Genomic DNA, 11,518 nt, shown 5'->3' with positions numbered 1-11,518 from the left:
CCTTTTGTATACAGGCAGTGTTCTTTATTGTGCACACTGCTTCACCAAACAATTAGTTTTTATATTCATTATAGCCCTTCATTCAACACCATATCATAAGAGACATACAATGAATTTTATTTTATATAGTGCCTTCACAATGTGGTGGCTGTGAGGCTAGGGATCTGTGCTGCCAATCAGAAGGTTGCTGGTTCGAATCCTGTAAATGCCAGAAGTGACTCTACTTCGTTGGGCCCTTGAGCAAAGCCCTTAACCTTCAAATGCTTTGTCCTGGGTATGATGTTAATTTGCATCCAGCCCTCCAAGGAAGACCTCTAACATGCAGGGAAAGCTTGGAGTTTGGTGGCAGGATTGGCACACCAGCCACCGTAAAACAAACTCACATTGTTTCAGTGTGGCACTGTGGTTTTCCCTTGCTGCACTGGGGTCCCAATCCAGGTGGTACATCATGTGATGGGGTGCAGCAATGCACTATCAGCACATGCTTCCAACCTCTTCACAAAGCGCACCATCACAACAATCAGTATGGGTAAAGAAAGGACTGATGGCAGCCCTCTCTAAAAGGTTAAAGCTCCTGATCGCTCCCTCACTTAGGGGCTTTTTAAATTAACTTTTGAATCACAAAGAACAATGGAAATATTTCAGTCTTATTAGGTCTTACATTACTGATGCCCTTAATGAATTCTACACAAAAGGGTGGCTTTCCTGTCATTGATTATTTTAAGTGGTAATTCTTTGCAAATACACACGCACGCAATATTAGTCAATCACTGGAAAAAATGCTACATTCTTCTAAGCGTGTACACCTACAATGTGCTCGTCAGTTAAATTAAATATCTTCTTAAATCTTGGATTCACAAGCAAGGAAAAAGTTAACCTTAAGCCCACTTCAGTAGGCAACTTTGAAAGTCGGAATCTAATCCAGTAAATGAGGGCTCAAGGCAAATTGACGACCACCATCCCCCCCAATCTGTGAGTTCACACAGCTAAACTAACCTGTGAGTGTTTGGAATGCGGGACGAAACTGGAGGAGCTGGAGATGGTGAATGAATGAATGAAGAACGTACAGACACCCACCACACCCTGACCGCCGTAGCCGTTTTGAAATCTTAAGTGCACTTCAAAAGGCTAAGGACATCACTTGTCATTTACTGATGAATGCAATTGTTCTGCCGACCAGGGAGCCGTGCGAGTTTCTCATGTTGTTTTATCTTCCTACCGATTAAATGTGAGACGTAATAATCAGTCATTTCAACTTCTGGGTTTTATGGCGGTTGACAAACCAAAATAATTTCTTTTTTTTAATAATCCTACCAGTTCTGACTTTAGAATTCAACGGTGTGCATTTGGAGCGCACGTGCAGCTCGTTCCGGCTTCCGTCTATCTTCGGAGTGGGCGGAGATTTTCCAGGTGTACGTGACCCTCCTCACACCACCGCGCAGCCGCACCCACTGGCGTGGCTTCATCTGCAACCGCAGTGCAAGATGGGCGCGTCCTCAGCTGCCCTCAGCCCTGCGGTAATCCAAAAGCATCTGACAAAGGGAAGTGGGAGTCTAGACATGTCAAGGTATGGAAACGCGAGTGGCACATTAATATCGAACGACAGGCACACATTACTCGGGTACTTCCTGCCAGCAGGGCAGTAGGCAGTGAGAAACGAATACCCGTAATTAGCCTCACTCCACGCTTCAGTTGGATTTACTGAAAATTCGCTGTAATAAACCAATAATTCTGTCATTTCACCCTTTCACTTTTAGATATAAATTAGTGACTCTCAAACCCAGCCCTGGGGGCCCATCAGTTTCACATCGCTTAGTCATTTTACTTCAAGCAAAAGTTACAGCAAAAATACAGGTATTTGTAATTGTGGTATGTTAATGTAAAAATCACACTGACTTGTTTTTCTGAATACAGAAGGGATTAAGCTAATTGATAGAGCTGAATTAGAGGTCAGATGGCTTGATGATTGTTAACACTGTTTACATTTGAACAAAAAACTTACAACAGCACTGGGGGAAGAAAATGTAGGAACCAGCCCTGAATGGAGCATCAGTCAGGGCTCACTCGCTATGGCTCAGTTTAAGTATGACAGTCAAATTTAATATATATGTGTGTTTGAGATGTATCAGGGAATTCAAACTGAACTGCACTGCAGCCAGACTACCTGGAGTGGGGTGTGGTAAAGGCACACATACTGTATACCCAGGGGCTAGAGTCTTAACCCAGAACGCTGTCGCTGTGCTGTGCCCAACCTTGTACTATACTTTCTTCATGTGCTATAGTAATTACCAAATTAAATATGTACAGTATTGGCATGATGGTGCAGTGGTAGCACTGCTTCCTCTTAGTAAGGAGACTTGAGTTTGCATCCTGGGCTCTCCCTGTCTGGAGTTTGCATGTTTTCCCCGTGTCTGTATGGATTTTCTCTGGGTGCTCCCACAGTCCAAAGACATGCAGGTTAGGTAAATTGGTGATCCTAAATTGGCCCTAGTGTGTGTGTGTGTGTGTGTGTGTGTGTTTGCCCTGTGATGAACTGGTGCCTTGTCCAGGGTTTGTTCCTGCCTTGTGACCAAAGCTAGCCGGGATAGGCTCCAGCAGACCCCCATGACCATGTTCAAGGGCTAAGAGGGTTAGAAAATTACTGAATACATCCTCCCAGCCGCTATTCTCTTTTTTTTTTTGACCCATCAAAGAAAACAGTATAGCATATGAGGCCACCTACTAACAGGCTGAATTTCACAGGGCATGGACTCAGCAAGGTGTCAACATTTTACAACGGTGACGTGCCATTTCATTAATCCTTTTTTAAACAGTGTTATCTGATCATGATGTCAGATTTAGCAGCTTGTAAGCCTTCTCTCCTAACACACACCATCCATCTCTTTTGCAGTCAAATTCTCTTCAACTGTACAAATCTTTTCAGCCTTCACTATATGGTGGGGTGCTTCAGCCACTTTAGCCTCTTGAACTAGCTGATTCAAGTATTTTTCTCTTGCTGTTGTATTCGCTGAGGTTGTTTGTAAAAAATTCAATAGGTTTGGACACATACTGTCTTTGTTTGTCTCTAGGTGTCAACGTAATTTGTTAGAATTTAAAGCTTCATTTGATAGCACTTGCAAACACAAACCCATAATGCCAGTGGTGCATTCTCTGGTTCAAAACATGTGTGCTCACTGCTGTATTTTGACTTTTTTTAATTTGGATTTTGGGTTATTGATATGAGACGAGACGAGATGAGAAGTACCTTCTTTGCTTGGAGGTGGACCGGCTTCTGTGTCTAATGTTGTGAGAAAACGAGATGCTAGCCATTTATACCTACCAAATCACCCTGCATACCATGGATATTGTTGCATATCAAGTAAATGGCATACATTGACAGTGACGCTGCTAATCCAAGTCCTGAATTTTGTCAAAATTGAGTTGTTTTTATTTAATTAAACATGTAAGCTTAACATATTCAATGTTTATATAATGTTGTTTTTAATTGTCATTTCTATTACTAGAATTTTTACAACCATTTTACAGTCACTTCATGCTGTCCCCCCCACTACACTACAGTTCCTCAAAAGTCTCTCATCACCCCTTGACAATATCCTTAGATGATGTCAGATTTCCTTATCCTTGCTGCTGTCCAGACTTCTTCAGTCATTGAAAGGATTGCCAAAGCATCTTGAAGACTGAGGTTCAGTAGCCATGGCTCTGTTATTGTGCTGCTGCTGCCTCAAGCTTCTTCAAAGATACCTAAATACTTTTGATTCATGGGGCTGTTTTTCATTCTTTTTTTTTTGGAGAATTAACTTTATGTAAATCCAGGGCCATTTTTAGCATTGTTATTAAACTGCCAATCACAAGCTTTGAGTGTTGTGCCCCCCTTTTTACACCTATGGTAGCTCTCGGTATAGCACCATCACAATGCACTCAACATCTCATTATACCATGCAGTTATTAGTAAGTGTATATAGTATACAGTTTCTAATTTAATACATTTAATTGCCAAGTAGAAAAGGTCAAATACTATGAGATATTTAAAGAGCAAATAGAAAGTTAAAATGTTTTAAACAATTTACTAGTGACCATTAAGTGTTTAGTAGAATTACAAAGGCAACCAATGATCAAGCATTGGCTTCTTCTTTTGCATTTAGGAGTGTGTCTATTAAAGTAATTGCTGTAAAAGATAGTACACAGCATAATGGTTGATGCTTGACTGATTGATCTAGTGATTGAATTAACATTTCTGCAGTCTTAATGACACCTGCAGATGTGTGCTATGGACTGGTGTTACATTGTGTTATGGACTGGTATCATAGCCCAGGGGAATTATGGGGCTCTAATTTGTGTGTTATGTTCGTCATGGACACTGTTGCTTACAAAATCCCCCATTTTACACTTCTTTAGCACCTTTATAATGTATTGTACAATGAATACAGTTTATTTTATCAGTTTATTATGGACTGTTTATTGTCAGAAGGATATTGCTTCTGTACACTTTCAGGAACACTTATGGTACATTGTTTCATTCCATCGTGTAAAGTGCTTGGTTTTGTTTCATTATTCATGGTAAGAATTGCAAAATGGCATGGTCCTTCAGTGCAGCTTCTCAATTCCTGGTACCAGGGCTTGATTTCTATGTAATATTTTAACATTCTTCACATGATCAGTTGTGTTTTCTCTGAATTTTCTGGTTTCCATAAGCCTCTCAAAGACTCATTTTGTTTAAGGTTTTTCACCCGTAATATAATAAGTGTAATAGTGTGCAATTCATCAGTAATAGGTAGGCACAAGGCTGAAGTCTTAAAATACAAATTAATTCCAAACAAAAATGTCACTTGCGTTTGGCTTAAGTGTTTTTCAGAAGTTTGGTGACACATCATCTTGAGTTCCATTTACACAGAGATGCTAGTGTTCATCCAAGCTGAATCACGCCTTTGTATGGCAAAGATGATACACCTTATTTTCTTCATAGTAGGAAAAAAATACATATCCTCGGAGCCACCTGCAGAATAATGATCATTGCTGCTTTCTGGAATGTTACCACTTCAAATCCCATTACTGCCAGAAGGGATCCTATCAGGTGGAGTGGTGACTCTGAGGCTAGAGATCTGCACTGGCAATCGGAAGGTTGCCGGTTCGAATCCCGTAAATGCCAAAAGGGACTCTGCTCTGTTGGGCCCTTGAGCAAGGCACTTAACCCGCAATTGCTGAGTGCTTTGAGTAGTGAGAAAGCTCTATATAAATGCAAAGAATTATTATTATCATACTCCATTAGGTCCTTGAGCAGGACCCTTAACCTTAAAAGTGCTCCAGGGGTGCTGTACAATGGCTGAATCTGCACTCTGACCCAAAATGTCATGTGAAAGGACAGTTTCTCACTCAGGTGTTAATAAAGTATATCAAAATTAAAATAGGAAATAAACACTTTTTTCCCCCAATGGCCATGCCTGAGTACTGTACTGAATGTTTAACAAGTTAGGAATCTATTTTTATAATAATACTATTTAGATGGTACAAGATAACTCTAAGTGCATGTGATAAGAGAAAGGCGATCCTTTCTAATCTAAAGGTAGATCAGCAGATATCTTGAGTGTGTGTATATATACGATAACACTGGTTGTCAGTTTTCTTTCTTGTACCTTTGTAACAGGGTGTCATGTTTTGCACTTACCTGCTGCAAACACATTTCCCTTGGAATTATAAAATCCACCTATCTCGATAACTTGTCTTCGCAAATGTTACACTCATTTGGGCCGACTCCTCGTGGCCATTTTGTTATGTAATAGGTAACAGTCAACTCCCTTCCAGTAAGTACATGCAAGTCAGTAATACAACAGAAAAATAAAAGGGCCTTCTCTAAAGCAAATCCAGAAATTACACAGTGAAGGAGAAACAAAACTTGGGTGGTACCTGCCTGTCTGTTAGTGTGGAATGGGAATGTCATCTGCACATGAAATGGAAGACAAACAGATGAGATGGGTGTTTCTTACTTCTTCAGATGCAAAACAAACAGTTTATTTGTACTTGGAAGGATGAAGAAATGTATCAAAACACCTGTCTTCCCCAAATTATTGATCTGCTAATGCCTGGTCTTCAGTTGGCAAATGTTAAGCTATTAAGCTATCTTGATTTATTAAGATTTAACTGGTGAGACAATGTAAGTAACCTCCAAAACTAGAGAATACATCACTGTTGAACAGCGGGCCTGAGCTAACAGCAGTTTTTATATAGCACATTTTTCATACAAAGTGGAGCTCAAAGTGCTATACAAATAAAAAAAGAAAAATATAACAAATATGATTATAGAAACAAAAGGTGGAATGGCAGAATCTTTAATGGAGGTAAATATAAATTAATTTACAAGGAAATTTGAGTGTTTTGTAAGTCTCTAATGGTAATAATGACAAAGGTGGATGTCTGTTTTGAAAAACATATACTGTTATCAGATGGCCAGTGAGGATCACAAAATCTAGCCAGCTTCTGTACTGGAGAAAATACCCCTTTAAGGGTTCCAAGGTTGGAGGGCCATCCATTCTAACCTGGACATTAATTGTGACATATGTAGATAATAATGAAAACCTGGGATCCTCAGGATCAAAAGTGGCTGCGGTGTAATTTAGCCAACTGGCAGTGGCTCAGAGTGCCTCCACACATGGAGAAAACCAAGACAAAAGCAATGATTAGTAAGTGTAGAAATTATGTATAAATAATTAGAACTGCCTAATAATTTCACTCTTTTACAGCCGCTCTAATTGCCATTGTAAAGCGATGCAAAACTTAAAATATATGACTATGCAGCGTTAATTTAAATCTTTTGTAATGGATGCTGCAACAAATAGTTCATAAAAAGGCCAAGTTAAAGTGTGTTTTAACAGGTTTTTTTTTAATGTTCAACATTATTACCCTAAAATATCTTTATTGGTCAATAAATGGTGTTAAGAGTAAACACTGACACAAATCAGTAAATGCTGTTTCTAGTTTAAAGCATTAACCACAAAGAACAGCAGCAATACCTGTACTTTGGGTTGCCCTTTAGTTAAGTCACTTCTATTCACAGAACACAGTTGCCCAAAGTGCTGTACAGTTTCCATAAACAGACCAACAAATATATAGATAAATACACCAAAACATATAAATAAATTAAATTATACTGTCATGCAAGGTTTAAGAACTAAGGAAAAAGATTTCCAGTCTGGATTTAAGTGACCAAAGTTGGTGCTGATCAAATATAAAAGGATAGACTATTCCAAAGATTATGGGCAGCTACTGCAATTCACGGCCCCCGCTAAGCTTAAGTCTAGATCTTGTCACAACCAGTAACTTCTGGTCAGAGGACCCAAGTAATTGCAAGGAAGAGTAAAGGTGTGAGATAAGAGGGGGATGAACCAATCAGATAGATAAACAAACAATAAAATTTGAATCTCAATCTAGTAGCGAGCAGGAGTCCAGTGAAGAGAATATAAAATTGGTGTGATGTGATTCTGTTTTCGTGTGCTTGTTAGATGCCTGGCTGCAGTGTTCTGGACTAGCTGAAGACAAGTAAGGGATGACTGATTAACTCTAGTGTATAGTGAGTTGCAATAGTCAAGCCGAGAAGAGACAAAGGCAAGAATAAGTTTTTGAAAATCATTTGCAGAAGAAAAAGCTTGACTTTCACTAATACCCTGAGCTGACAGAAACATGCTTTAACAATTGAGTTAATTTGTTTGTTGAATTTGAGGGCATTATCAAAAATCACTCTTAAGAGTTTTAGCGAAAGGTTTACGCTAGTCTATCAGAGGGCCAAGGTTCCTTGAAGGAGAACAGGTAAGGTCAGAAGATCCAAAACACACAATCTCTGTTTTTGTCATTTAGACTCAGAAAATTTAGTGACATCCATATTTTAATGTTGTTGAGACATTCCAGTAAGGGTTTAAGAGAATTTGTTTTGCTTTCAGTGAATGATTTATCTATTTACCATCTGTGTAGCAATGAAATGGGATGTCTTTTTATAAAAAATGGGCAACGTACAGTAAAAAAGGAATGGGCTCAAGGATAGATCTTTGAGAGACTCCACAGGTGAGAGGGGCTAAGCAAGAGGAGAACTTGCCCGGGCTTACTGAAAAGAATCTGCCTATGACACATGACCTGAACCATTCCAAGGCAATACCTAGGATAGCCTCCTTCTGCTCAAGACAAGCAATAAGGATGTCATGACCATCTGTATCAAGTGCTTCAGTTAGATCTAAAAGCAACAAGACCGTAGTATCCCCAATGTCCCTTCTTTATAAAAGATTGTGTAAAACCCTTGAAAGTGCTGAGTCTGTGCTCTGGTGTGCTTTAAAACCAGACTGAAATACTAAAATGCCAGTTTCATTCAAACATGTCAGTAGTTGTAGAAAGACAACCTTCTCCAGAGTTTTTGAAAGAAAAGGCAACTTGGAGATGATGGGTGTGAAGTTTGGAAAAATCTGTAAAATCCAGATTTGCTCTTTTTATTAAAGGCTGTACCCCCACATGTTTAAAATATGGTGGGAGTGAAACAATCTCAAGACAACTATTTATAACGTCCAAAACGCTAGGCCCAACCACTTCAGAAACATCTTTAACAAGACATGTGGGAACAATATAGCTGGTGGGATTAAGGTGACTAATTATTTATGCCAAAAATGGGAGAGTTACAGGCTCAAACTGATTAAAAAAACAGCTGAGCATGTAGGAGGAACAGAACAGTAAGCCTGACTACAAATAATGACTGTTTGTCAGGATAAGGAAGTCTCAGTTATAACAGGCTTATGATAAAAAAAAAATAAGCATCACCAATTTCACTGCTACAGACAAATAAACCATACAATAAAACAAGATCCAATACTGTATATGTCCATGCTTGTGTTGGGCCTCTCACAAGCTGAACAAGATTAAAAGAATCAATGAGGTTTAAAAAGTGTTTAACCAGAGGTTTACTTGGGCAACACAGATGGAAATTAAAATCTCCTACAATTAAAAGTCTTAATATAAGCTCTTTTTTCCAAACTCACTGAATAGTTTAAGTTAAGGACAATTACTAATAGGCCTAATACCTACTAAGGGTCACCTATTCTGCCATTAAAGTTCTGTAGACTAGTGGTTCCCAAAGAGAGTAAGAATAAAAGAAAAAACAGAATTTCTTAAGTCTACTAAAATGCAAAGTTTGAAGAAGAAAAAAAAAAGCTGGTAAACACAGACTAGCATTTCAGCTCCATTTACTAGCTTAAGAAAACAGAACATGCATTAGTAAAGTTATTAGTGGCTAGGTCTTAATCTGGCATTTTCTCAGATTTCTTTTATCAGTATTTGCAGTTTCAGGTTTTGCTTTGTTTTATGATACAGTATATGCTCTCTATGTACCATTTCTGCGATCCTCACTGTTGTAGATAAACTACATTTCCTTGTTTCTCATTGTCTTCAATTCCATAATCCAAAGAAAAAAGTCAAGCATTCACAGACACTCCCACTTGTTAACTGGCACCAGTAAATTATCCTGGTATGACCATAATTTGTGGTGTGGGAGGTGAAATACACTGTGCTCTCTAACACAGTGGAGTCCGTTAAAAAATGTTCCTCCTTTGCAGACATTGAAACGAGAATACTATCTGGTCACTATAAAACCTCATTTATAAGTTAAAGAAGAACATTTGAGAGATTCAAGTAAAAACATACCCATCTATATCCATACCTGATAATTGAATATACTTTGTTGGAAAAAACACACTAATGTGTGTAAAGTAGAGATCAGTCCTTCATGGCACACTTATCTATTAAAGAGCTCTCATAAATTTAGTCATCGTGCCTCAGTTGGGGCAGTTTGAATGCATGTTTTAGGATTATGGGAGGGAACTAACATATGAACTGTGCTGCTATTGAATTAATGTATGTGAGAATGAGTGATGACAGGCAATGGAGGGAGATTCACATTGTAACTTCACATAAAATGATCCCAAGTTCCTTTCCACTATAAAGATATTAATCTGTGCAATATAAAGTAGATTGTAAAGAATCTGCAGTGGAGATAATGCAGAAACAAACTGCCAGCAGCCATGTTTTCTATCTAGGCTAGTCTGCCTCCATATCCTGCAGGGTCAGACCCTTTAATGATACATTGGTGGGCTGAGTCAGGTCTGGCAATTAGTCCACTTCCTTTTCTGGGATAAGGAGACTGTTTCTAAGGAAAGGGCACACAGACACTTTACTTTGTTGGCTACCTGTACCTTCTTTAAAATCATTTTCTGTAAATGTGGCCTGTTTGTCTCCTTTCTAAATACATTTTATGCCTATGTACATATTATAATATGAAGTAAGATTTATTAATTTGACCTGTATCTTCAATAAACTGCTTTGTGTTATGGGTGGTATGAGCAGCTTGCTGATTTTAATTTAATTCTGAGTGCTTCTTCTTGCATTGTCTCTTTATAAACTAGACAGAATACATGTTTTTTCTCGCTTCATGTTTTATGATTTTAGGGCAATTCTTATGGTGTATGACTTTTTGCTTGTTATACAAAACCGGTCAATGAGTTCTTTGTAAACCTTTGTGCGGTAAAACCTTTTGGTACAATGCAGGATTCTGGAACAAATGCTTGTAGTAGTAGGGTGTTGTACTGTATTTGCAATTATGAATGTAGTGAAAAGTCAAGCAAAATGACACCTTTTATTGGCTAACTAGAAGGATTACAATATGCAAGCTTTTGAGGCAACTTGGGCCCCTTCTTCAGGCAAGATGTAATGTTGGTTAAAGCTTGAGGATTAGACACACCCACAGGTAGCAGAAATCAGTGCAATGCTAATGAAGAAAAATATCTCTACCAGTAAAGGTTTGATGAAAATAGAGCTCAGCTTACTAAGTAAGACTTTGGTGCAAAGGTCTCTGCAAACACATCCATTGTCCCAATCTGCTTATTCCAATTTCAGAATCATTGGACAGCATTGGGTGCAAGGAAGAAACAAACCAAGGACAGGTCTCAAAAATTTGACAGAAGTTGTGAAGATACGGTTTTGTTCCGTGTTCTGCTTAATTTTCAATAGACAATTGATTACAAAAAAGCTAATAAAAATAACTTTAGATTTGCTGCTACTTTGGTGCAGTTGATGTTGTGGCCACATGTCTATAAGGATCTGGACTAATGTTTTTGGCCCAATCACAGTCTCTGTGTATCTTGCACAATCCATCCATGTCTCTGGATTTTCTTTTAGTGCCTTACTTTCCTTTCATTTAAAAGTACCTGGCCTTGCTTTAACAAAAAGGAAGTAGTGTGGCAGTGCAGTGAGCTACTGGCACTAACTCACAGCTCCAGAGTTCTGGGTACAGACTGGGTGCTGTTAGTGAGGGGATTGCACATTCTCCCCATGTCTGCAATGGCTTTTGTCTGGGTATCCTGTTTTTCAATGCATGTTAAGTGAATATATAATGTGAGAGTGATGGTGCCCTGTGATGGACTGGTGACTCTTCCAAATCTGGTTCTTGCCTTGTGCTCAGTGTTACATTGATAGGCTTTGTTTTATGCTGCTCTAT

General features: G+C 38.7%; 1 long non-coding RNA gene across 1 annotated transcript in view; it reads left to right on the top strand.

The window, feature by feature from the left end:
* Positions 1-1,500: 1,500 nt before the first annotated feature.
* The window catches only part of LOC120534101, a 51,680-nt gene continuing 41,662 nt past the window's right edge, over positions 1,501-11,518 (top strand). Inside the window, exons 1-2 of the long non-coding RNA XR_005634682.1 lie at positions 1,501-1,567; positions 1,758-1,854. This is a non-coding gene — a long non-coding RNA (uncharacterized LOC120534101). The remainder of the gene's footprint in view (positions 1,568-1,757; positions 1,855-11,518) is intronic.

The sequence above is a fragment of the Polypterus senegalus genome, chromosome 8 (assembly GCF_016835505.1).
Source record: "Polypterus senegalus isolate Bchr_013 chromosome 8, ASM1683550v1, whole genome shotgun sequence".
Classification (NCBI taxonomy): Eukaryota; Metazoa; Chordata; class Cladistia; order Polypteriformes; family Polypteridae; genus Polypterus; species Polypterus senegalus.
This window is presented reverse-complemented; position numbering and strand designations above follow the sequence as displayed.